The sequence below is a fragment of the Dendropsophus ebraccatus genome, chromosome 4 (genome assembly GCF_027789765.1).
Source record: "Dendropsophus ebraccatus isolate aDenEbr1 chromosome 4, aDenEbr1.pat, whole genome shotgun sequence".
Classification (NCBI taxonomy): domain Eukaryota; kingdom Metazoa; phylum Chordata; class Amphibia; order Anura; family Hylidae; genus Dendropsophus; species Dendropsophus ebraccatus.
Window position 1 is genome coordinate 91,342,677 of NC_091457.1, and position 26,944 is coordinate 91,369,620.

At 42.5% G+C, this 26,944-nt stretch overlaps 1 long non-coding RNA gene across 1 annotated transcript in view; it reads right to left on the reverse strand.

Annotated features, from left to right (window-relative positions):
- The window catches only part of LOC138788410 (uncharacterized), a 108,194-nt gene extending 95,323 nt beyond the window's left edge, over positions 1-12,871 (reverse strand). The window contains exons 1-2 of the long non-coding RNA XR_011362596.1: positions 12,812-12,871; positions 10,871-10,996 (exon numbers count right to left, since the gene is read on the reverse strand). This is a non-coding gene — a long non-coding RNA (uncharacterized lncRNA). The remainder of the gene's footprint in view (positions 1-10,870; positions 10,997-12,811) is intronic.
- Between the last annotated feature and the right edge of the window lie 14,073 nt (positions 12,872-26,944).

A 26,944-nucleotide genomic window follows, 5' to 3' on the forward strand; every position in this document is an offset into this window, starting at 1 on the left:
TGTACTACCTCACAGGGCAGTCACCGATACTGTGAAGGCAGAAGGTGGTCAGATATCAGCTATATATCTAAACGTGTTAAAAGTATTTATCTAAAAGTTAAAGTATATTCTTCACACATCCCGGCAGAGTACTTCACTAATTAGACAAGGGCTCCTACCTTGCCCCTATACCACTCTCTCAACAAAAGCCTTCACCGTCCTCTATTGTCTGCTGTAGTCTACCTCTGAGTACTCAACCCTTTGAGGACCAGGCCCAAAATGACCCAGTGGACCGCGCAAATTTTGATCTTAGTGTTTCCGTTTTTCCCTCCTCCCCTTCTAAGAGCTCCAGCACTTTCAGTTTTTTATCTACAGGCCATGTAAGGGCTTATTTGTTACAGGAATAGTTGTACTTTGTAATGGTTTCTTTCATTTTACCATAACATGTATGATGGAATTCCAAATATATTATTTATGAAGATATAAATTGGTGAAATCGCAAAAAAGAATGCAATATGGTAACGTTTGGGGGGTTCCTGTGTCTACGTAATGCACTATATGGTAACAGCGACATGATACTATTATTCTTTAGGTCAGCCCGAACACAACCATATGCAGGTTACACAGATTCTCTAATGTTATATATTTTTTTTAAATGAAATCCTTTTTTTTGGCAATTAATTATAAATAAAATGGGACTATTGTGACGCTTATAACGGTTTTATTTTTTCACCTACGGGGCTGTATGGGGTGTCATTTTTTCCGCCATGATCTCTAGTTTTTATTAATACCATATTTGTGAAGATCGGACGTTTTGATCACTTTTTATTAATTTTTTTTATATATATAATGTAACATAAAATCGGTAATCCGCGCACTTTTTTCCCTCTTTTCGTGTACGCCGTTTACCGTTCGCAGTGACGCTTGTTATATTTTAATAGATCGGACAATTACGCACGCTACTGTATATTATATGTTTATCTATTTATTTATTTTTATATGTTTTATTTATATAATGGGAAAGGGGGGTGATTTCAACTTTTATTGGGGGAGGGGTTTTGGGGTAGTGTAATAGTGTTTTTAACTTTTTTTTTTTTAACACATTTGAAGTCCCTTTGGGGGACTTTTACATAGATTAGTTTGATTTCTACACTGATGAATGCTATGCCATAGGCATAGCATTGATCAGTGTTATCGGTGATCTGCTCATTGAGCCTGCCTGTGCAGGCTTAGAGTAGCAGATCGCCGATCGGACCGCACGGAGGCAGGTAAGAGACCTCCGGCGGCCCGTTTTACCAATCGGGACCCCCGCAGTCACACTGCGGGGGTCCCGATCGGTAAGTGACAGGGGACTCCCCCTGTCACTTACACTTAAACGCCGCGGTCACGCCGCGATCGCGGCGTTTAAGGAGTTAATGACACGCGGCAGCGCGATCGCTGCAGCGAGTCATTACCGGTGAGGTCCCGGCTGCTGATTGCAGCCGGCCACCACCTGCTATGAAGCGCGCTCCGCTCCGGAGCACGCTTCATAGCGGGAGAAACACCCAGGGCGTACAGTTACGCCCTAGGTCGTCTGGGGACAGACTTCCATGGCGTAACTATACGCCCTGGGTCGTCTAGGGGTTAAAGAAGTATTACCAAGTATTTTTGCATTAGCTCTTGTGACCATTACTATTTTTATATTTTGTATTACACTAAAGCAATTATTCAAATAAAGTTAAACTACTGGTTAAGTTGGGACTCTTTCATCTCTGCCGCATCTACACCTGCACCTCACACTAGTTCTACCAAGGTCCGATGCCCATGTGTGCAGGGGTGGGTACTACTATTCCTGGCCACTGTGACAAGTTGTCCCCAAAACACCAGAGCCCACCAGCTGCACACAGCATCTGCATCCAACGCCCCAGGCAACGTCATGGGCATGAACCCTTTGAAACAGCTCTGCAGTACAGTATCACATATGTTCAGACTAAATACGTTGTCAGAACTAGAATTCCATAGAAACCATAAATACTTCAACCTGGTCCTCTCCCAACCAACATATACAACATACTACCCCCAGTCACCACAGGCACAGCTGGCACTAACCATCAAACTGCTGGGGGCAATACTGGGATTGCTTCAAATTCATGCTTACGATGATCTCTGACATCAGGAAAGTGGCTAACTACCTACAGAGATTTACATGGGCTAAACGTTTGTTGTTCAGTGACGCTACTTGCTTTTTCCATCTTCCCCCTTTCATGCTGAGTGTTCCACGTTCTTAATAAAGATGAATTTCGACCCGAAATGGTGAGTGCCACCTCTGTATTAATCAGTATTTATACTGTGCGTATTTTGTTGCGCACCTCCGTGGGTCAGTTTTTTAGTTTGTGGTAGCTGCAGGTGATTACACTGTATTTGTCCACCTGTGTTGCTCATAGTGCTGGCTACCCATCGCCTCACTTTTTGAAACTACCTACATAGTTGCTACTTACAGGAGGCTAAACTACCTACATGGGGCAATCTACCAAAAGAGAGGTGCTACCTACAGGGGGCAAACTACCCACAAGAGGGTGCTATCTACATGTGGCTAACTACCTATTAGGGACAAAGTGTCTACTGGGTTAAAATACCTACCTACAAAGTGATCCTACCTATAGGTAGAATTCTAACAACTGGGGGTTTTATTAAGGAATTCCCCACAGCACGTCTTGTATTGCAACACATCAAAAGTGAGTCTGATGCAAATGCAAATGCTTGAGAAAAGGCGGTGGAGACCGCAGAAACGTTGCATCAGACTCACTTTTGCTGTGTTGCACTATTTTGTTAATTTTGAAAATGGAATAAATCTGAAACCTGTCTTCCTAATGGGGGTCCTACCTACTCCTCCCCAACCCACCTATTTTTCCCACCAAAACACTTACCTACCCAACTTACTATGTTCAACACCAAGGAAGTAGGGAGGTATTTTTACAGTTTGGGGCACTATAAATTGGGGAAAAGGTGAGGAGGATGCTGAAAAAGTACAGAGCCATTTTTGGCAGGTTCATAGTGGTCTGGGCCAGAAGAGGAAAGGGAAACATGAACTTCTCAAATCAGAGAAGTTATTACATGTGAGTCACTGGAGGTAACTGCACTGCAATCACTTATAATACAAGCAATTTGCGAAATAAAATAATTACCTTCACAGATGAGGCAAATAGACAATGGTGAATGCATTATAATTAATGCATGTCAGCAATATGATGCAACCAATGGCACTGATTTTGGATTGGTTTAAACGTTTTCTAGGCACCATAGTTTCCTCAGCAGAAACAATGAAACACATAAGACTGTTAGATTACAAAACCCCTGTAAAGCAGAAAATCAAAAGCTAATTTTTAATGATCATTTGCTTCTTAAACCTCTTAATTTACAGTAAAAAGTTAATGCTGCATGACACAGGAATGATGTATTGCTCTATTATGAGACATTACATCTTACAAATTACCTCCTCTAAAAAACAGCCCGCAAAGACAAGCAGCCACCCACCCACTGCGGCTTAACGACAGAAAAGATTCATTCTCCTGGAAACTAGAACATATCAACAGTGTTTTCAACTGAGCCTTATGACATGATGAAAAAGTTTCTAAACACCTTTGACCCAAGGGGTTCAACACTGTTTAGTAACGTGGTCCATTAGTATCGGGAATCTATTAAAGCCCCTATAGATCCTGCTGAGTTCATCTGGCTGTAAGAAAAACATTTTATGTATGTTGTTTTAAAAAAAGTTTATTGTTATTGTCATGATGTGTTACATGCAATGTTATGTTGTACTGCTATTGTACACTCTATCGTGAGCAAAGGGCTGCCATATACTGTCACTGCCATATACTGTCAATGCTGGCTTCAGCAGTAGAGTCTGATACTGGTGTTTTTGATGTGCATTGTGGTACTGAGCGCTGTTGCGAATAGGAGGGGACATATAGCAGTCCTTAGAAGGTAGTGTTTGGCGCCAAAGAAAATATAAACTATATTGCACAATATGTAATCTGGGAGTGTACTGCTGTTTCACAGAGTATTGGGCAAAGTACCCACTTGTTCACAGTACGAGGTGGTCCGAAAATCCACAGGTAGTGATTATGAAGCAGACACAAGGCACAAATGTATACAAAGTAACTAGTGTAACCATGCATAAAATGCCTTAGCAAGGCAGAATGTGGTAGGGAATAACCTCAGACAATGGGTTCCACAACCCAAAATAATGATTTTTTTTATTATGAATAACATGTAAAACTAATGAAACAACATTTAGAAAGAGCTGGATATGTCATATTATAAATTACTGTACAGTATAGTAATCAGCATGTGGTGTATAATGTATAATAACTGCATAAACCTGAAAAAACAGCCGCAGTTTGTAGTTACAGGATGGGACTGCAGATCCCCATAATGCAGTAGCGTAGTACAACAGGCTAGAATAGAGAAGCAGGGCTGCTGTCAGAGGTCTGTGTGGTCACATGACAACAATGGGGAAGGGGTGTGTGTTCATCATAGACCAATCAGGACTGTCAAAGACTGCAATAAGGAATGAGCAGGGCAGATGTGGGAACAGTATAGCATCTCTCTCTGTCCGGGGAGAGAGGGGTTACAGCTATGAAGTGATTACCTCCACAGTCCTGTCCCCCTGATGTATGCCCCAGCCTGAAGTGGCACAGCTATGATTTCGAAGGTGAGGGAGACTTCCTGGGTCAGAGTACAGGGCTGTAGACCATGCTATGAAGACCGTGCCCCTCCCACACTCCGCCTCCCATCCAGTACAGGGAGCTCCTAAACCAAAGCAATGCTCTTAAACCAAGTCACAATTTTAAAAATCTGTGAACTCTTCTTTCAAAACGCTCTTAAACCAAGTTACTCTTAAACCAATGTACCACTGTAATAGGAAGATATCTTGTGTAATCTAGATGAGGAGGAGAAGACATAAGTAGTGTAGCAGTAACCTCTGTCCTCGTGTGGTGTTTTCTCTCTGGGAGAAGATGTGTGTTTTTCTTCAGTATTCTATGGCTGCAGCAGGTTGTGTGTGTGTGTGTGTGTGTGTGTGTGTGTGAGAGAGAGAGAGATTGTGTGTGCTATTGCTGCAGCAGGCTGTTTGTGTGTGTGTGTTATGGCTGCAGCAGGCTGTGTGTGTGTGTGTGCTATTGCTGCAGCAAGCTGTGTGTGTATGTTATGCTTGCAGCAGGCTTTGTGTGTACTATTGCTGCAGCAGGGAGTGTGTGTGTGTGTGTGTGTGTGTGTGATGCAGAAATTAAAGGGGTATTCTGGGCAACAGTGAAAAATTCAGGGAGGACAGGGGGTGGTCCTATTTACCAGTCATCGTGCCCCCCTAGGTACCCCTCTATATCGCTATGTGTGACCCCTCTGTATCATTATGTGTGAACCCTCTATATCACTATGTGTGACCCCCTCTATATCACTGTGTGACCCCCTCTATATCACTATGTGTAAGCCATCTTTATCACTATGTGTGAGCCCTCTATATCACTGTGTGAACCCTCTATATCACTATATGTGACCTCTATATCACTATCTGTGAGCCCTCTATATCACTATGTGTGACCCCCTGTATATCACTATGTGTGACCCCCTCTAACACTATGTACAGTATGGATGACCTCTATATTACAGGTATCTGGCATTGTTAGCAGTGTTTCTGTGTGTATGGTGAATATTTAGTTAAAAACATAGAAGATTGTCAGCAGGAAAAGACCACCTGCTCTATCTAGTCTAGTTGTGAGTAGTTCAGGACATGGAGGCTGGAGACTGGCTGTATCCACTGCACACACACGAGAATATGCTTTATATCTTTCATTATTCCCTCAGAAGTCGCTCCAGGATCATGTAGGACATTAGGGAGAAGCTGCTGGGCCAGTGTGATAAATAACTCCCCTGGTATATGACCAGCCATTTATGAAGGAGCAGGAGTCGGAGTCAGAGTCGGTCCTGATAAAATTCAGTTGGAGTCGGACTGTGGCTTACCGACTCCACAGCCCTGCCTACAGGGACACTGTAAGATGGGCAAAAGCTGACAGTCACTCTGAGTGCAACCCAATTGTGATGGACCTCTTTGAGTATTATGTCTGCACGCACAGTCCAGGACTACTCGGAAAATGTTTGTGTCACTAACAATGAGAGGCAGCTGCCACTTCTGCACCCCTTTGGTTTGGCCTTTGTACAAACAAAGATGCTGTTCATAACATAAATATGTTAAAGGGGTACTCATGAGAAAAGAAAAAGTCTTTAAATCAATTGGTTTCATTACGTTATACAGTTTTGTAAATTATTTGTAATTAAATATCTCACATCTTCCAGGACTTAACAGCTGCTATATGTCCTGCAGGAAGTGGTGTAGTCTTTCTGGTCTGAAAAAGTGCTCTCCGCTGCCACCTCTGTCTGTGACAGGAATTGTCTAGAGTAAGAGAGGTTTTCTTTAGGGATTTGCTACTGCTCAGGATAGTTCCTGACGTGGATAGAGGTGGCAGCAGAGAGCACTATATATCAGCCTGGAAAGAAAAAAAATCACTTCCTGCAGGACATACTGTAGCTGATAAGTACTGGAACTTGTTTTATAAGTCATTTGCAAGTCTGTTAAACATTTTGATACTACAGTGCCGCACAGATTCAAATAGCTTCCCTGCTCCCAACATGAAATTGATACGTGTTGCCGGGCGGGCAAACAGTCCAATACAGGGCTTCAACATCTGTAGGGCCCGAAACTTATGGGATGTGTGAATAAGCCCTAATAGTGCCTAGTACTGTAAAGGCAGCCACACTGATTGTCACCCAGCTTTCCAAGAAACAGATGTATAGAAGATGTATACAGAGTCACTGCTCCTAGCCACACAGTAATATCTTGTCATCATCTGAATACCTACTGCTCTTTTTCTGTACTGTTTGCCCTGATATTGTACAATTCATTTACATACATTGATAAGATCTCCCTGCAAAAACCCACACAGCGCAATAAAGAGATGCGCCCTGGATTATAGATATTACAAAAAGAATAAAGTAGACAATGCCACTTATAAATGCTGATAAATGGCTTCTTCCACCATATTTGTAACTGTCCCCACTAATTTCTAAGGCGAGGAGGGACGGAGGCAGCACCTGTGGCATTGGCACCTGCCATTACACAATCTTTTATTACTGTACCCTTTCCAATTATACTGCCACCTAAAAGTCCTGATATATTTTTCTTCCTATGCCTAGGGTCATTCCTTGTGCACCGAATATGAGATGGACATTTGTACTGCTTGGAAACTATAAGATTTTGCTAGAAATTTATTGCACAGCAGGATGCCCTGAAGCTGCCTGGAAGGACACCCATCACTTTTTAATATTAAAAGCCTTGTGTTTCCTGCTTGAAAGGAGGTTGTTCAGGATACCATACAAACTGACAGGGAAATTTCTCAGAAGACATAATTGTAACATCAGGCAAGTGAGCCAAGCAAGGTCTAGTTATAGAGACTGCATTCACTATGTGGGACCTGGTGGCTGAGGGGCCCCTAAAGGTCACTCTATCATATAAGAGGCAACATTTCTGTAAACATGTAAGCAGTGTGTTATATATCATAGTAATATTTTACCTATTGCTATACCTACTTCATTATATGATACATGCACCTACTGTACCTCCCAATACATCCCTAACCCACAGAGCTCTGTGGATGTGCACAAATACATAGAGGAGGACAAGTAATGACTGCCGTGTTCTCCGGCGTATAAGACAACTTTTTAACCTCGGGGTTAAAGTCGGGGGTCGTCTTATTCGCCGGGTATGGTCACCTCATACGGTGGGGGGGCTAAAAAATGGCCCAATCCCCACCGTATGGGGCGACCACTATAAAAAAAACCAAAAAACATTTAACTCACCTAGGGTCTGTTCCCGGCCTCCGTGCGCCTCCGGTACCGTTCCTGATGCAGGCAGTGTGATATACACTACCTGCGCCGGAGACAGAGATCAACTCCCGAAGCTCTCTCATTCTCCCAAAGCTCTCCCGGCAGCCGAGCGTCTCTGAGCCTCTCCGATGAGATGCTCAGCTGCTAGAGAGAGGTTCGGTGATCTCTGTCTCCGGCGCAGGTAGTGTATGTCACACTGCCTGCGTCGGAAATGGTATCGGAGGCCAGTAACGGGCCCTAGGTGAGTTAAATGTTTGTTTTTTATTAAATTTAGCTTACATTTTCTGGCATATAAGGCGAACCCCTGACAATCTGCTTAAAAGTCAGGGGTCGTCTTATAAGCCCAGTCGCCTTATACGCCGGAAAATACAATATGTGCGGGGTGGCAGCAACATGGGTGCTTGCTGGTCGGGGTAGCTTTAGCGGTTTTGTGGCTGCAAGGTGGGTGAGGTTCATTTGGGCACTTACAGTCACGGTTGCCTGGAGTGGCATTGGTACCCACCCCCGATCAGACATCAGGTGCACAATGAGTGAGATAGTCCAGTAGCTTAACCAAAATAGCGTCCTTTTACTGAGATACTTATCCAGTGCAAATACAAAATAAGGCTTTTCGCAAAGTCGCTGCCCTGTACTGTGTCGAAAGTATCCCTGGCATGGACAAGATGATCCTCAGAGGACGTCCTTCCTAGCACTACATGCTAGTGGTGGCTACTCGCTGACTTGGAATACTCTCTCTCTCTCTCTGCCAGAACTGACTACAGAACCCCTCCCAAACTTCCTATGCCTCCCTGTGATTGGTGGGGCTGTGTGTGCAGAAGAGAGGAATGCAAGGATAGGACAGGAAAATAGGAAAAACAGACCCTCCCCTGTAACAGGAGGGACACAAGCATGTGACATAAAAGATTAACCCAGTGTTTCCTTCAGCTGTGCATAGAACAAGGCATACAAAAAAACCACAGTAATGACTCCTAGTGGGGAAAACACTTCTGGCCATATCCCACAGTGAGAACCACAGTCACTTTACTCAGGTGCAATAACAAGTTAGTGGCACTCCTGTACTGGGGCACTACAAATGTTCTGTGACTAGCAGGGGCTCCTAACAATTAGGATTTGCACCAAAAACTGCTGACTCAGGTCAACTCACTGTATGCAATGTTGTAAGAGGACTGATATCAGAGAGCAATAGCTTGTGTACTTAGCTTACTGTTTTACAACAATATATCAACTGAAATTAAAGGTGTTAAAGGTGAACTTTGGCAAAAATCTATTTTTTAATACGTTATTACATAAGCAAATTTAGACAAATTCCTAATAAACACTAATTATGGGAAATGCACAAATAGTGCTATTTCCCTCAATTTAGTAGACCAGGCAGGCAGGCAACGACCCCGTTGATATACCTGAAGGGTCCAGCAGAGGGCGCGGTATATGTATAAATATATATAGAAGTAGAAGTCTATGTAGAAAGTATATTTAGTGGAATTATCCCCGTACCTCCTCTCTGTGCTACCCAGTGGCCGTGCATCTCCCTCCCCGTGCTGCCCAGTGGCCATGCATCTCCCTACCTCCCTGTGCTGCCCATTGCCCGTGTATCTCCCTCCCTCCTTCCCTGTGCTGCCCGGTGTCTATGCATCTTCCTCCCTGTGCTGCCCGGGGCCCATGCATCTCCCTTCCTCCCTGTGCTGGCTGGTGCCTGGGCATCTCCCCCCCCTGCTTGTGCTGCCTGGTGCCCATGCATCTTCCATCCTCCCTGTGCTGCCTTGTGCCCGTGCATCTCCCTCCCTCCCCATGCAGCCCAGTGTCCATGTGCTCATCTGCTTCCCTCTCCGTACTGCCCGGTGCTCGAGGATCTCCCTTTCGCCCCGGACTGCCCCATCAGCAGTGACATTACTGAGAATACAGCCTATACATTTGTGGTGTCCCACCAAGGGTGTTGCTAGTCTATACACCCCTCGCAAAAGCCTGTCCTCTAAGTAAAAGTGGTAATGAAGTTATGCCTAAGTTTTGCCACTAGATGTCGCTATTATTTGTCTATGTGCTTGTATATTGCACAGCTGTAGTGAACAAGGGGTTATTGCTTGTTTGCAATCTGTGCACCAATAAGAGCTCTTTTCTCCACCTCCATGTCTATTCACCTTTCTTTTCTCTGTACTTTCCTTTCCACCACTCACAGGAGTTAGTACACACCCTGTAGAAAGTTGTCACATGGGGGTGAGGAAGTACACACCCACACTTAGGGAGTGTTGGTAGAGAGAGGACGCAAGACAAGACGGTCCCTTCTGTAGTTCAGCTGGGCCATGGCTCGGCCAGGTCCCCAGTCAGGGATGAAAGAACAGTCCAGGGTAGTCTAGTCTGGAGTGTGGTAGTGGAAGGACACACATGGGAGACGCAGAGACTTTCTTCCTAAAAGCAACTCTTATTCTAGTTATGCAGTGCTAAACTACTTGAGAGAGGACAATTTAGAGATCACTCCAATCTCTAAAAGTGCAGGACAGTATCCTGAAACAAGAGGAACTGAACAATTTTCAGTGCATGATAATACTGTATACTGTACCTGAAAATAATTGTCATTGCTACCAAGTAACACAGTATACAGGCAGCAAATATCACCATATATGTTACCGCCAAACTGGTACTGAGCAAACTCAGAATATAGAGACCGATACTACTAGTATACAAGTAACTATATCTCCACACCATCACCACTGCCATTACATAGTAACTAACACCTCTATACAGTCACTGAGTACAATCTGCTATATAAACACAAATATTATCAATAATACCAGTGTATATATAGGACAAATAATACCACCACACCATGAGCACTACCATCACCATACAGTGACTCGATAATACCTCTATACTGTCACTGAATAATATCCACTATATAAAGACCAATACTCTCCTTAAGCAGTGACCGTATAGAGGTAGATCCTGCAGACTTATAACTAACTATAGCTCAGTTACTCACAGGGGGCGGCTTCTCTGTAAGAATTGCAAGTGACGTTTTTCACTGTCAAAGTTGTTTGCTTTTTCTATTCTTCTCCATCTGGCTCCGACCGTCATAAAGACTTCTCCAGCCATGACACCATGGGATCTGCCAGACAGACATTTTAGGCTCCTTGCTCCACAATCATCCTCATCTCTATACAAAGTCCCCATGTATTGCCCCATACAGTAACAGTGCTCCCTCTGTGCCCCCATATAAGCAGCTATGTCCAATATGTGTCCGCAAATAGTAGTCAGGCTGCTCTTTGTCCCCATATGATAAACAAGCCTCCTCTGTGCCCCCATGTATTCCCACGTTAGTAACCCCCCCCCCCCCCCATATGCAGTCCCACTATAGGAATCCCCCCCCCAAGTGCAGTCCCACTATAGGAATCCAACCCATATGATATCTCACTGTAGTAATCAACCCAGGGCTGCCATCAGGACTTTTGGGGCCCCAGACAGATGGAGTGTCTGGGCCCCCACCTATCTTACACTGTATCACATAACTGAAGGCTACTAATAACAAGGTAGGCTCTTTTGGCAGGGCCCAAATCTAAGCTGAATTTATAAATCTTAACTTTAGAAACAAATGCGGTCCGGTCCGCACACTGTATACCAATAACTGCTTTCTTAACCTCATATAAAACTCTCAGCATAATGATTTTTTTATGAAGATGGAACATCTCAAAATGTGGATTTCCTTTTTGTGTTGTAGTCTCTTTTATCAAACTTTTTCATTATTGCCACAAACCCCTCACATACAGAGCTAAGAGAACCACTAACAGGTGAGTATATGTATATATCCCCTCACATACAGAGCTAGCAGAACCACTAACAGGTGAGTGTATGTATATATCCCCTCACATACAGAGCTAGCAGAACCACTAACAGGTGAGTGTATGTATATATCCCCTCACATACAGAGCTAAGAGAACCACTAACAGGTGAGTATATGTATATATCCCCTCACATACAGAGCTAGCAGAACCACTAACAGGTGAGTGTATGTATATATCCCTTCACATACAGAGCTAGCAGAACCACTAACAGGTGAGTGTATGTATATATCCCCTCACATACAGAGCTAGCAGAACCACTAACAGGTGAGTGTATGTATATATCCCCTCACATACAGAGCTAAGAGAACCACTAACAGGTGAGTATATGTATATATCCCCTCACATACAGAGCTAGCAGAACCACTAACAGGTGAGTGTATGTATATATCCCTTCACATACAGAGCTAGCAGAACCACTAACAGGTGAGTGTATGTATATATCCCTTCATGTACAGAGCTAGCAGAACCACTAACAGGTGAGTGCATGTATATATCCCCTCACATACAGTGCTAGCAGAACCACTAACAGATGAAAATGTATGCATATATCCTCTCGCATATACGTCACACTAAACCCACAGATTTATGAAACATGCTGTAAAGTGAAACTGGCTCAGTTGCCCCTAGCAACCAATCAGATTTCACCTTCCATTCCTCACAGACTCTTTGGAAAATGAAAGGTGGAATCTGATTGGTTGTTAAGGACAACTGAGCCAGTTTCACTTTACACCAGGTTTGATAAATCTCCCCAATTATTACACAATACACACATTTACATGCATACTACACACACACATATACACATGACTGGATACTGCACAACAAGCACACTACACACACAATAGAGGAGATTACAGTAGGAGGTGCCTGGCAGAAGATAGGGCCCCCTGGCAGAGCCAATCTCCCACAGCTCAGCTCCCTGCACAATGCTCTTCTCCAGCTGACACACAGACAGCCCGGCCTCTATATGGCAGATCGCTGTGCAAAGCAATCTTCAATAAACCCAAATACAGTGTATGTGATGTGCCCTGGCTGCACAGTGCACAGTATCAACAGATAACTTTCAGTTGCAGCATACATACCTTATTCTATTACATCACGTCTCCCTCCTCCTCATCATCGTCCAGCCGACATCATTGTGGATTGGTCACTTATGCACTGAGGAGCCAGCTCGGGAGAGAGCAGCATCTTGTGGCCGGAGGTATAATTGCTACCTCCAGCCACAAGAGTAACTGACAGGGCCGGGAGCCAATGACTGGCTCCCTGGCTCTGTCAGTGAGGATGCAGAAGGATTTGCGGTGCCAGGCACCGCCCCTTCGGGCCAGAGGCTGAGTGAATAGCGCGGTAGCCGGCTGCGGTATTCTCTCAACCACCACAGAGGGCCGGTGTGGATCTGCAGTAGCGGGACTGCTGGCCCACAGACTAGTAATCTGGCCAACCCACCGGAATCTTGATCCTCATAAATGAAAGCTGAAGCCAGTCTTTCCCTGCTGGCTATTTAGGTTCATACCCTGATCCCAGCTCCCCCGTCTATTCCTGCAATCCCCGTACCTAATCCCTCTGCTCATTTTACCTGTTATCTGACCCTCCGCCTGACCTCTGACTATCTGATTGTTACCTGACTTTGTACTGTGTTGCTCGTTTGATTTGGACTTTTTTGTGTTTGTTCGTCTATCTTGCTCCGTGTTTGCACCCGTAATAGTGCAGGGACCGCCTTTGTGGTTGTCTGCGGCTACCTAGGGCCATTTGAGGCAAGTAGGTAGGGACAGTGGGTGGGCTCAGTATCAGGGCTCACTGTGGTATCTTTTCTATACCTCCCCCGCCTGACAGTAAGTAGAAATTGTATTATTTTTCATGTAAAAAGCAAGGGCTGCACGGACATTGTTAACAATACATATATACAGGCCTTGCTGCATAATAATCAAGCCATGTAATGGGCTAGGTAAGCAAGTACCAATCTGGCAAATTGACACTCGCTTACTGTGAGGGGTTGGGCTGTTTAATACTGCCCTTAGACAGGATGTCAACTCTGTAGAATCTGTACAGGATTGGTAAAACAATGAAGTTGTTGAACATTTCATTTAGATTTAACCTAGTATAAAGTAATCTTCACCATTTCATTTCTTGCCACATCCTGCCTGATCAGGTAGAGGCTCCTGGAGGAAAGTGAAAACTTTATGTTCAGAATGACTAGGGTCTGTTCGGTTCACATGCAGGTCTATGAAGCTATCAATTCTGCAAACTGACAGCTAACGAGGACGGCTTATTTAGGTCATTTGTAGCAGTCACACAGATGGGGAAGACAACGCAATGAGTGAGATATATCTTTAGACAACATCATGATACTTGAGGATCACAAGCACTATACACATGGGTTATCCAGTATGTCTGCACATTTTTTCACAGGTAAAACTACTGATTATCTGAAGAAAAAAAAATAGAAAATATTGAAAATTGTGCTGTTTTGTGGTAAAACTACATTGGCTGATTTTTGTGCAGTATCCACCAGCTGGGACCCACACCCCCAAAATAATGTGACAAAAAAGCTAGGCCTACACAGTGACTTTAATTATTTACAAAAAGAGTATATAAAATATAACTTTTAATATTTATTTTTTAAAAATAAAGCAATTCCTGAAATAAATTGCATAAATAAATGCCGTAAACACCAAAAAAGTATATTTTAAACACAGTCTTACTCCTCAGACGTTTTAAGAAATATCTGGCAAATGGGGGTGCGGAGCCTTCTTTCTATGTTTTAGGGTATGTTCACAATGAAAAAATCTCCTAGAAAATTGATAGCTCACAAAAATATAATAAACAATATCAACTTTATTATTAATTCATGTGAAGTTCATAAAAGCACACATATGACTTCCAAGACATACAAACAGATTAAGCAGGTGACATAGGCAGGCCACAGAGATCACCCGGACAGGGATAAATAGTAAAAAGAAGCACGGTACAATTAATCAGCGTTCCAACCATGGAGCAGAATTACTACAAAGTGCATAGTGCCACGGATGCAATGTCCAATAAATAAATATGCAGCAGCAATCAGGGTATGTATTAAGGTGCCAGAATACTATGTATTACATGTAAACATTCTAGTGAATGAACGGCTACTACCCACATATGCACATATTGAGAGCGACAATGCCCAACCAGCTTCTCAAAGAAATTCACAAGCTAATGCCCAGTATACCTCCAGTCCGGGGACAGCGTGGTCCTCCTCCTTCCCCAACGCACGTTTCGCGTTCGCTTGATCACGGGGCGTGGCTACACTCACTACCCTCCCAGTTAATATACCCATAGGCCATGCTTCCATCATTGGACGCTTCCGTCATGCGTCCCGCGTCATCACGCCACTGACGTAGCGCCGCTCCGTCCGTCCGCCCACCCCCACGTGACAAAGTCACATGACGGTTGGGCAAACAAACATCAAGGCGACGCGTTGCCATGGTGCGACGTACGCCCGACGCACTGAGTTCAGCGTCCCATGTAAGAACAGCTGCTGGAACCCACCCAGGCATATAGCTAAAGTGAATGAGAAGCTGGTTATCATTGCCGAGTCAAGTATATAATATATATTGGGTGGACATAGTAGAAATAGGCATGTGAATTGGAAATAACCGGAGTGGATATAAAAAGTGGACATATTTTTATATATATGTATAAAATATAAAATGTGTAATATCAACTATATAGTGCAAATATTAGATATAAATATGAATTTCATAATAATAACTACAGATATATATAGAAAAAAATATATAAATATAATATGAAAGTGTTAATAAGTGATAAATAAAAAATAATATGTATATATAAAAATACTAAATAATATCAACAAAAAAATGTGGATGTGTAAATAAAAAATATAAATATATTTAAATACATAAAGAAAAATATATATAAAAATAATTACTACAAAAATATGTGTTATATAAATATATATACAAAGCTGCAGTATACCTACTACAATATATGAAACTGCAGTCTATATATTAGTGACCCACTAAACAGTGATCCAACATAACCATACCACTCCCAATGTGTCATCAATAGAGACATGAAAAACCACATATGCAGGCAGTCAAACACTTTATATTAAAATTTTCTTCTGAATTCAGGGCATCAGCTTCTCATTCGCTTAGGCGGGCAAAGAGCAATTGAGGGCAGAAAAAGCATCAACAATCTAAAAACATAATAAAAAGAAATAATATATTAAAATCATGAATATAAAAACAAACAACAAGAGTAGTACCAACATCATATGTACTACCTACGATCTACAGGAAGGGGGCAAAACTCAGGACTTCATTTAATCCTTTTGGGCGTATACAGTCAATCTTTGTAATCCATCGGGTTTCCAGTTGGGCCAATCTCTTCTTCCAATCTCCGCCTCGGTTTCCTATGTATATCTTATCTATTCCACGAATCTTCAATCCACTTGGGTCAATCCACTGCGATGGGGGCGGCTTGTGCGCCCTCATACGCAAATTTGTTCCTGGGGCTGTGGGAAAGAGACATTTTTTTGACACATCCAGTCGCCAATATTGAAAAGGTCCACTTTCGGACAAGGTTTATTGACGATGTCCTTTTGATTTGGCAGGGTACAGAGGAGGATTTACGACAATTCGTGACAGATTTGAATAATAACAATAAAAACATCCGACTTACCATGAAACATAGTCAACAATGTGTGGAATTTCTGGATATCCTGATTAAGAAGGACCACTCCGGGTATGTACAGACTGATCTCTTCAGAAAAAGTACTTCAGTAAATTCCCTGCTTCATGCTTCATCATTTCATCCTGAGCCCACGAAGCGCGGGATTCCAGTGGGCCAGTTTTTAAGGGCACGGCGACTTTGTTCTGACAATGCCTCCTTTCTCCAACAGGCCGATGATCTATCAAGACGTTTTTATGAAAGAGGCTATAGCAAAAGAAGTGTCAGGAAGGGCCTGGATCGCGCCAAATCCGTACAGAGAAAAGAACTGCTTATCCCAAAGAAGAAGAAAAAAACTACCCAACAAGATGTGGTGAGATTCATAACCCCTTTTAATTCTCAGTGGTACCAAATGAAATCCACTCTTGAAAAACACTGGCCAATTCTGCAATCGGACCCCAACATAAAAAAATGGATTGGAGACTACCCGTCAATTACGTACCAACGGGCGAAAAATCTGAGGGACGAGTTGGTCCACAGTTATCATAGAGGGGTATCACTGAGAAATGTTTTTGGCTCCAAGGGACCCAAATGGGGTTGCTCACCATGTGGTAGGTGTGTCGCATGCCCCAATGTGGAGAAAGCGGAGGAATTCACATCAAGTGATGGTTCCAAGAAATTTAAAATCACTCAACACATTGATTGCAAATCAGAAGGGGTTATTTATTATGCTAAATGCCCCTGTGACTTAATTTATGTGGGACTAACCTCACGACAATTAAAGATCCGCGTGAGAGAACACGTTCATGATATTGTGAGAGCCAGAGAAGAGGATGACTTGACTACATTGAAACCGATACCAAGGCACTTCAAGGTAGCACATCAATGTGACCCAAGTGGATTGAAGATTCGTGGAATAGATAAGATATACATAGGAAACCGAGGCGGAGATTGGAAGAAGAGATTGGCCCAACTGGAAACCCGATGGATTACAAAGATTGACTGTATACGCCCAAAAGGATTAAATGAAGTCCTGAGTTTTGCCCCCTTCCTGTAGATCGTAGGTAGTACATATGATGTTGGTACTACTCTTGTTGTTTGTTTTTATATTCATGATTTTAATATATTATTTCTTTTTATTATGTTTTTAGATTGTTGATGCTTTTTCTGCCCTCAATTGCTCTTTGCCCGCCTAAGCGAATGAGAAGCTGATGCCCTGAATTCAGAAGAAAATTTTAATATAAAGTGTTTGACTGCCTGCATATGTGGTTTTTCATGTCTCTATTGATGACACATTGGGAGTGGTATGGTTATGTTGGATCACTGTTTAGTGGGGGTGGGGGGGGGTGGGGGCAATTATTCCTATTTATTCTTTAGCACTTCTCATATTTGGCATTTGTTTATGTATATTTTTTGTCACTTAGGCACATATAAATTATTTATGCTATTCGGTTTTCAGCATGTCAGCGTGTCACTAATATATAGACTGCAGTTTCATATATTGTAGTAGGTATACTGCAGCTTTGTATATATATTTATATAACACATATTTTTGTAGTAATTATTTTTATATATATTTTTCTTTATGTATTTAAATATATTTATATTTTTTATTTACACATCCACATTTTTTTGTTGATATTATTTAGTATTTTTATATATACATATTATTTTTTATTTATCACTTATTAACACTTTCATATTATATTTATATATTTTTTTCTATATATATCTGTAGTTATTATTATGAAATTCATATTTATATCTAATATTTGCACTATATAGTTGATATTACACATTTTATATTTTATACATATATATAAAAATATGTCCACTTTTTATATCCACTCCGGTTATTTCCAATTCACATGCCTATTTCTACTATGTCCACCCAATATATATTATATACTTGACTCGGCAATGATAACCAGCTTCTCATTCACTTTAGCTATATGCCTGGGTGGGTTCCAGCAGCTGTTCTTACATGGGACGCTGAACTCAGTGCGTCGGGCGTACGTCGCACCATGGCAACGCGTCGCCTTGATGTTTGTTTGCCCAACCGTCATGTGACTTTGTCACGTGGGGGTGGGCGGACGGACGGAGCGGCGCTACGTCAGTGGCGTGATGACGCGGGACGCATGACGGAAGCGTCCAATGATGGAAGCATGGCCTATGGGTATATTAACTGGGAGGGTAGTGAGTGTAGCCACGCCCCGTGATCAAGCGAACGCGAAACGTGCGTTGGGGAAGGAGGAGGACCACGCTGTCCCCGGACTGGAGGTATACTGGGCATTAGCTTGTGAATTTCTTTGAGAAGCTGGTTGGGCATTGTCGCTCTCAATATGTGCATATGTGGGTAGTAGCCGTTCATTCACTAGAATGTTTACATGTAATACATAGTATTCTGGCACCTTAATACATACCCTGATTGCTGCTGCATATTTATTTATTGGACATTGCATCCGTGGCACTATGCACTTTGTAGTAATTCTGCTCCATGGTTGGAACGCTGATTAATTGTACCGTGCTTCTTTTTACTATTTATCCCTGTCCGGGTGATCTCTGTGGCCTGCCTATGTCACCTGCTTAATCTGTTTGTATGTCTTGGAAGTCATATGTGTGCTTTTATGAACTTCACATGAATTAATAATAAAGTTGATATTGTTTATTATATTTTTGTGAGCTATCAATTTTCTAGGAGATTTGTGCTGTTTAAGATAGCCTTATTTATATATTTTTTGGTCTGTGTAGGAGAGGGTATGTTCACAATGAGCAAAATCGGCGGAATCCTGCCTGCTTCAGTTTCAAACAGTCTGTCTATGGGACGACTCTCCACGACTCTCCGCTCAAAGAGTTGACATGTCAATTCTTTAAGCAGAAAGCGGAGGCGCGCAAGCCCTCCCATAGACAGACTGTTTGACACTGGCAGGCGGGATTCTGCAGCAGAGCTCTCCATTGATTTTGCTAAGTGTGAACAATTGACCTACCAGACAGAGCTCCCATCCTAAAAACGACTCCACCACTTTCATCCTAGGGGTCCCTAATTACACCCTACTTTACATAGTGGCTGCATCTTTTAAGGGAATTAAGAATAAAGGTGTTTTAAAGGTTCCAAATATTTTTATTTTTCAGTGCAATGTTACAAGTACCCTACTGCAAGCCATAGATTTTTTATATTAATTGTGGAAGGTCCTAGCTCAGAGAAGACCAAATTTGTCTATTTAGTATACCTGGCCTTTAAATGAACAGTTTAGCGTCAAAACGCATATAATCGATGTCCTTAAAAATTTCCAACCTATTATAGAAATCCAATAATATCGTCATCACTAGGATTCTCATTGAGGCAACAGACAAAATCAGACCACCAGCTTCACTTAAGCGTATGAATAACAATGGTGGATTCAGTGAGAGGAAATTGAAAAATGCTCCCTGTGGAAAAGCAGGACGCCGTGGGTGCATAAATGGGAGTCCCATTCTGAGGAGCCGCCATTATCTTCAATGTTTTAATTAACAGACAGAGATTGCTAATTAATTTCCTTTTGTTCCTCGGCATAAATACGAATTTACAAGACAAAACAAATCTTTTCAAGGAAACTTTTAGCTTGCTTGTCAGTGCCCAGGAATGTGTGATACAGAACGTGAAGCAGAGGATTTTACAGCGCGCTTGTACATGAAAGCATTCTAGATTGTAAAGTAATTAGTTTGCAAAAGAGTATGAACCCTTCTGCTGCTTTGCTACAATATACAAATTAAAATCACATTTTTAATGTTGCTCTGTGGTTTTGTTTTTAATATTTCAAGAACTCTTCTTATTCTCCTTGAATTCCACTGTATTTCTGAATGATAATCTTAATAGCAAGGGGATGATAAGGTACATCTTGCCCTATGACTTAAATGATTAAAAAAAAATAATCGGCATGCTGTTAGTGATTAGAAAAATAAAAGGGATTTTTAAGAATTTAAATATTGACCACCAATCCTAAAGTCAAATTCACAGGATCCCAAGTAGTCAACACAGTCAAAGTCTAACTATATTACATTTCCATCAGAGTAATTTACCCTTAGACCACAGCTCCAACACACACAGGCCAGAGGTTTCAATTATATCTGATTACAGATCAGTCCTTTGTTGGCAGATATTGACTGACAGCTGAGTGTGAGCAGGAGGCCAGGCAGCAGAAATTATTCATGAAGAAGAGGAAGGAGTGGTGAGAAGTGCTAGAGTGCGGCACAAATGCTGAGCCCCAACTCCTCATAGACTCTTCATTACAGTAGGTGACCCCAGACTGTGCATAATCCACTGCACAGACAAATTACCAAAAGGTACCATGCTCACAAGGGAACTGCTAACTACAGCACACTAGCATCACCTCGGGTAGCGCCCAGGTGCTGACAGATTTCCTAAAACATCTTTTCCTTCCTGCTTAAACATCTTCCCCCTAAAACAGTGAGAACGCATTTATCTTAACTTTCTCTGAGTAGTAGCTAAATGGTAGACATAGTTAAATAGAGACTATGAGCAATAAATAAACAATAAAAAAAGTCCCAGAACCCTACTTTAAAGGGGTTATCCAGCGCTACAAATATATAGCCACTTTCCCCCTACTGTTGTCTCCAGATTGGGTGGGGTTTTGAAACTCAGTTCCATTGAAGTAAATGGAGCTTAATTGCAAACCACACCTGAATTGGAGACAACAGTAGGGGGAAAAGTGGCCATGTTTTTGTAACGCTGGATAACTCCTTTAAGGCCCTATTCCACGGAACGATTATCGTCCCTATTCGTACTCCCGGATGTGCCTCACAAGGGTCGCATTACAGCAAGATCGGATTCTTTGTGTGTAATGGTTTTATTTTTACTTTGTAACTGCAATCAAGTACAATACTTACTCAACCATGCCCCACAAGCCTTCACCTACCTGAGCACCCTAAGTCAGAGAATACCTAACTCTAAAGTTAAAGTCTTCCAAAGTCTCAGCTAACCCAAAGTACAGCAGGAGTATTCTATCTTAAGGGTATATTCACACGAACGGGCTTTCTCGAGATTCTCGCTGCGAGCCCGGCAGGTCCTGGCAGTTCCCACACACTATATACTCGCTGCGGTCTAAACGACCGCAGCGAGTATGTAATTCTGCCGTCCTTAACCCCTTGTGCTCCCGGCCGGCTCCCCTGCTGTAAGCATACTTTACCTGTCCTTGCTGCACGGGTCCGGCGTCCTGCTATCCCGTCCGGCCAATCAGTGGCTGCGGCTGGGCAACACACTAATTGGCCGGACGGGAGAGCAGGACGCCGGACCCGTGCAGCAAGGACAGGTAATGTATGCTTACAGCGGGGGAGCAGAAGGGGTTAAGGGCGGCAGAATTACATACTCGCTGCGGTCGTTTAGACCGCAGCAAGTATGTAGTGTATGGGAACTGCCAGGACCTGCCGGGCTCGCAGCGAGAATCTTGCTGCGAGCCCGTTCGTGTGAATATACCCTTAACGGGAATTACCAGACAGTTGCACTTCCAAGCTAAGCACACCTTGTATACAAGGATTGTAACTGCAAACTGTAAACTGTAATTCTGTGCACTGCACCTTAAGGAACTCTCAAGTAAAGCCAAAGCTGTTCAATTTTTCTCTGACTCCTTGTGGTTGATGTCACTTGCCAACACCTGGTAGAAAGCAGTTAACTGTTGTTATCCTTGGTCTACCACTCCGGCCCTTTGACAACTGCCACAGTGGTATGGCTGTTATTGGGCCTTACCGTGACAGACGTCCAAAAAGATGACCATTGAACGGCCAAAAAAGGATAGTGTGTGTGAACCTAGCCATAGAGTGTCTTATGTAACCAGCCAGATACTATGGGGGAGATTTATCAAACTGGTGTAAAGTGAAACTGGCTCAGTTGCCCCTAGCAACCAATCAGATTCCACCTTTCATTCCTTACAGACTCTTTGGAAAATGAAAGGCGGAATCTGATTGCTTGCTAGGGACAACTGAGCCAGTTTCACTTTACACCATGTTTGATAAATCTCCCCCTATAGGTCTATGATAAAAAAAAAAAAAACTAATATGAGTATCTATCCATCTATCTATCTATCTATAGTAGCAAGGAAGAGGAGACGTGGATCCAGTCTCCATTGCTGGCACTCCGAGCACTTGTTCCTGTGAGTGCACTCCGTTCTGCTGTTTATCTATCTATCTATCTATCTATCTAATAAAATATGTTATTGTATAGAAGCACAGGCATCAACACACTCAGGAATCACAATCTAATAGGAATGTAATCCTTCATGTATATGCAAATGAGTTCTGCTAACGTAGCTCACGCTGCTAAATTAATGAGGCAAAGTCGCGGGATATGGTGACAGAAAGTAGTGGCAGATGTCAGGGGTCCTATGTGGAGCAGGCAGAACATCGCCCGCAGAGACCCCTCATCCATCCATCTCTCGACATCACAGCAATTTCTGCTCCACACTGCTGATTGATAAGAATTACTGCAGCTGTAACTCTGATCTTTAACACCATTACATTTATAACAGAAACCTAATGAGTTTTGAGTGATTTTATTTAAAGAAATATATGTATTTTTCATTTCTTTCCACAAATGATAAAAAAAGCCTTTTTTTTATTTTCTTGCTCTAAGCAAATTTTTAAAAGTATAAATGAGAAAATACATCTGTCATGTGAAGGTTTATCATAGTTGTAGCCTTTGTGAGCTAAATGGCCAGATCTTCAGAGTGACAGATTGTAACAAACCATCAGAATAGAGAGATTTGTTCTGCTGACCTGGTTACGCTGGGGTTACATCAGAGATTCTCTTTGGAGTCCCTGTTGCAGACATTTTTAACGCAGATCTTAAATACCTTACACAAAACTGTGCACCACCAGTTTAGTGTGTGCTATTTGTTGCATATTTACATTGACAACAATGGGAGTATTATACACGGCTTTGACATTATTCCATTGTGGCATATAAGTCGGAAAACACATGAACATAGGCCATGTGAACACACCCATTGCCTTTGGGTCAGGGGATATCACCTGCCTTTGGCAGGGCTGCACAAACCAGGTATGCTGGTATGCAGTATGTTCCTTAGCATTCGATGGGTTAAAGATTTATGGGTTTTTTTCAGTATGCCGTAATTGCTTGTGTATCGTTCAACTGCCAACAAGATATTTCCCTGAGTCAACTTGATTAATCCATCAACCATATTTCCACTTATTTAAAACCTAATCAAAGAGCCATCTGGCGCCAATGAAATTTATTAGAAGCGAGAAAGATGATTTTACGAAGCACCTTATTTCCCTTCCTCCTCTCCTGAGACACAAAGCTGTGGAAATTACCATAAAGATGAACGCAACATATGGGAGGTTTATTCTTCTCCTTATAGCAAAAGGAAAGCAGCGGAATTATTAGAGGAAAAAAGCTACTTCATATCCTGAATATTCTCATTAGAACAGCAACAATCTGTCATCAAAGGTGGAAAGTCTTCGTAATTTCCTTTGTAAATTTCTTCAATAGAAAACTGACATAAAGGAAAAGACGAAAGAAGTGCCAACTTTGGAAGTAACAACAATATTGGTATAACATACAGTACTGGGTGATCCACACAGGCAGTAGTGGCTACTAGAGATGAGCAAACACAAGTGTGAAGCATTTGATTAGCGGTGGCTGGAGAAGTTAGATGCAGCCCTAGGGAGTTCTGGAAAACATAGATACAGCCTATGTAGTCAACTATGCTATTATACACAGTAAATTCACATTCCAAACTGCAGACACTGTTAGATAGCTGATAGGTCAAAGAGACACCTGGTACCTTTCATATATGTCTATGTGCTTTCAGAATGTAGAAAAATGTTTTTATTCCGTAGTACAAAGTGTCAAAGAGGTTTTCCAAAGCTCCTGAAGTTCAGTAAGCTGTAACTAGTGTTGAGTGGACCTGTCAAATTGTTTGGGTTTGACAATTTCTCAGAACATGAACCCTTGGCGTTTGATTCCCCCAGCTGTGGAAGTTGGGAGTCCTGGAAAACATGGATACAGCCATAGGCTGGAATAGTAGATAGTCCAGACTTTTTGACACTTTCGGGACATGTATGAAAAGGCGTAAATTCCTTTTTTAGGCGGAGATGGAGCAAATCAGAGTAAAAAAATTTGCAAATGGTATTTTTGCGAATATTTTTTTCACATCTGCCCTATCTGCGCCACCTTCCCCAGTGGGGCGGAGAGGGGGCGTTATGAGGGGTGCGGCTGTACACAGAGGGAGAGCGGCCTCTGCGTGCGCCGCATTTATCATTTTTTCCGTGGAAAAATTATACTGAAACCTATAACAGCTCTGAGCTGGCGTAGGTTTCAAAATTTTCGCGTGACAGGCTCTGTGCGAACAGGATTTATGTAGAGGCAATGCGCCTCTACATAAATCCCCTGAGCTCCAGAGCGGCGGGGACATTTGTAAGCCCATCGTAAAAAACGCTGGACTTCATAAATCTCCCCCTTTGTCCTTTCAAAATGTGGGGGAAAATGCATTTTATTCTCTGATACAGAAAGATATATAAAAAGGTACCACGTGTTTCCTTGTTTTAGCAGCTATTTAACAGTGTCTCCAGTCTGGAACATGAGTTACAGCTGACAGATTTGCGCTAACATATAAACAGAGGATGTTAGATGTACTCACAGATACAAGTCTTCCAAAGTCGCCGAGTGTACTGAACTTGCATCGATGTATCACTTAGAATATAGTTGTGCTTTCAGGTATCAAGGCAAGGTAGAGGGCTAGATACAGTTGTAAACGCCAAAACAATCTTGATCTGAAGATAGTTCTGAGTTCCGTGTAGTGCTACAACTGGCAAAGCAGGAGCGAAATGGCGATGGATTGTGAGGTGGGGGCACCAGGTTTGATCACTACACTAGCTTTTGTGCATCTATATAAACAAAAAGATCTATAATTTGTTCAGCATAGATTACATGCATTTATGCCGTAGGAATGAATTTTTAAATCAGTAATGATGCACTAGCACTTTATATTGTTAGGATCATATACTGAAAATGACGAAATAGATAGAAAAAAGTGAAAAAAAATAAGGATATGGGAATTTGGATCTGGATCTTGGAACATCTGGAAAAATAGACTAGATATGTTCCTTGTACTATGTACATGCAAGCCTATTCACCTGTGTACTTTACACTCACCGCCCACTTTATTAGGTACACCTGTCCAACTGCACGTTACCACTTAATTTCTAATCAGCCAATCACATGGCGGCAACTCAGTGCATTTAGGCATGTAGACATGGTCAAGACAATCTCCTGCAGTTCAAACCGAGCATCAGTATGGGGAAGAAAGGTGATTTGAGTGCATTTGAACGTGGCATTGTTGTTGGTGCCAGAAGGGCTGGTCTGAGTATTTCAGAAACTGCTGATCTACTGGGATTTTCACGCACAACCATCTCTAGGGTTCACAGAGAATGGTCCGAAAAAGAAAAAACATCCAGTGAGCGGCAGTTTTGTGGGCGGAAATGCCTTGTTGATGCCAGAGGTCAGAGGAGAATGGGCAGACTGGTTCGAGCTGATAGAAAGGCAACAGTGACTCAAATAGCCAACCGTTACAACCAAGGTAGGCAGAAGAGCATCTCTGAACGCACAGTACGTCGAACTTTGAGGCAGATGGGCTACAGCAGCAGAAGACCACACCGGGTGCCACTCCTTTCAGCTAAGAACAGGAAACTAAGGCTACAATTTGCACAAGCTCATCGAAATTGGACAGTAAAAGATTGGAAAAACGTTGCCTGGTCTGATGAGTCTCGTTTTCTGCTGCGACATTCAGATGGTAGGGTCAGAATTTGGCGTCAACAACATGAAAGCATGGATCCATCCTGCCTTGTATCAATGGTTCAGGCTGGTGGTGGTGGTGTCATGGTGTGGGGAATATTTTCTTGGCACTCTTTGGGCCCCTTGGTACCAATTAAGCATCGTTGCAACGCCACAGCCTACCTGAGTATTGTTGCTGACCATGTCCATCCCTTTATTACCACAATGTACCCAACATCTGATGGCTACTTTCAGCTGGATAATGCGCCATGTCATAAAGCTAGAATCATCTCAGACTGGTTTCTTGAACATGACAATGAGTTCACTGTACTCAAATGGCCTCCACAGTCACCAGATCTCAATCCAATAGAGCATCTTTGGGATGTGGTGGAACGGGAGATTCGCATCATGGATGTGCAGCCGACAAATCTGCGGCAACTGTGTGATGCCATCATGTCAATATGGACCAAAATCTCTGAGGAATGCTTCCAGCACCTTGTTGAATCTATGCCACGAAGAATTGAGGCAGTTCTGAAGGCAAAAGGGAGTCCAACACGTTACTAGCATGGTGTACCTAATAAAGTGGCCGGTGAGTGTAGATGTTAGTTCCCTCTACACTGTTATTTAACATAATCTAAGTATCCTAGCTACATGTCCTGCATTAATGGAAGGAAAGAAAATTAGTGGTACCCAAATTGGATTTATATTAGAGAGTATCCAATTTATACTCACACATAATTATTTTTTCTTTAGTGGT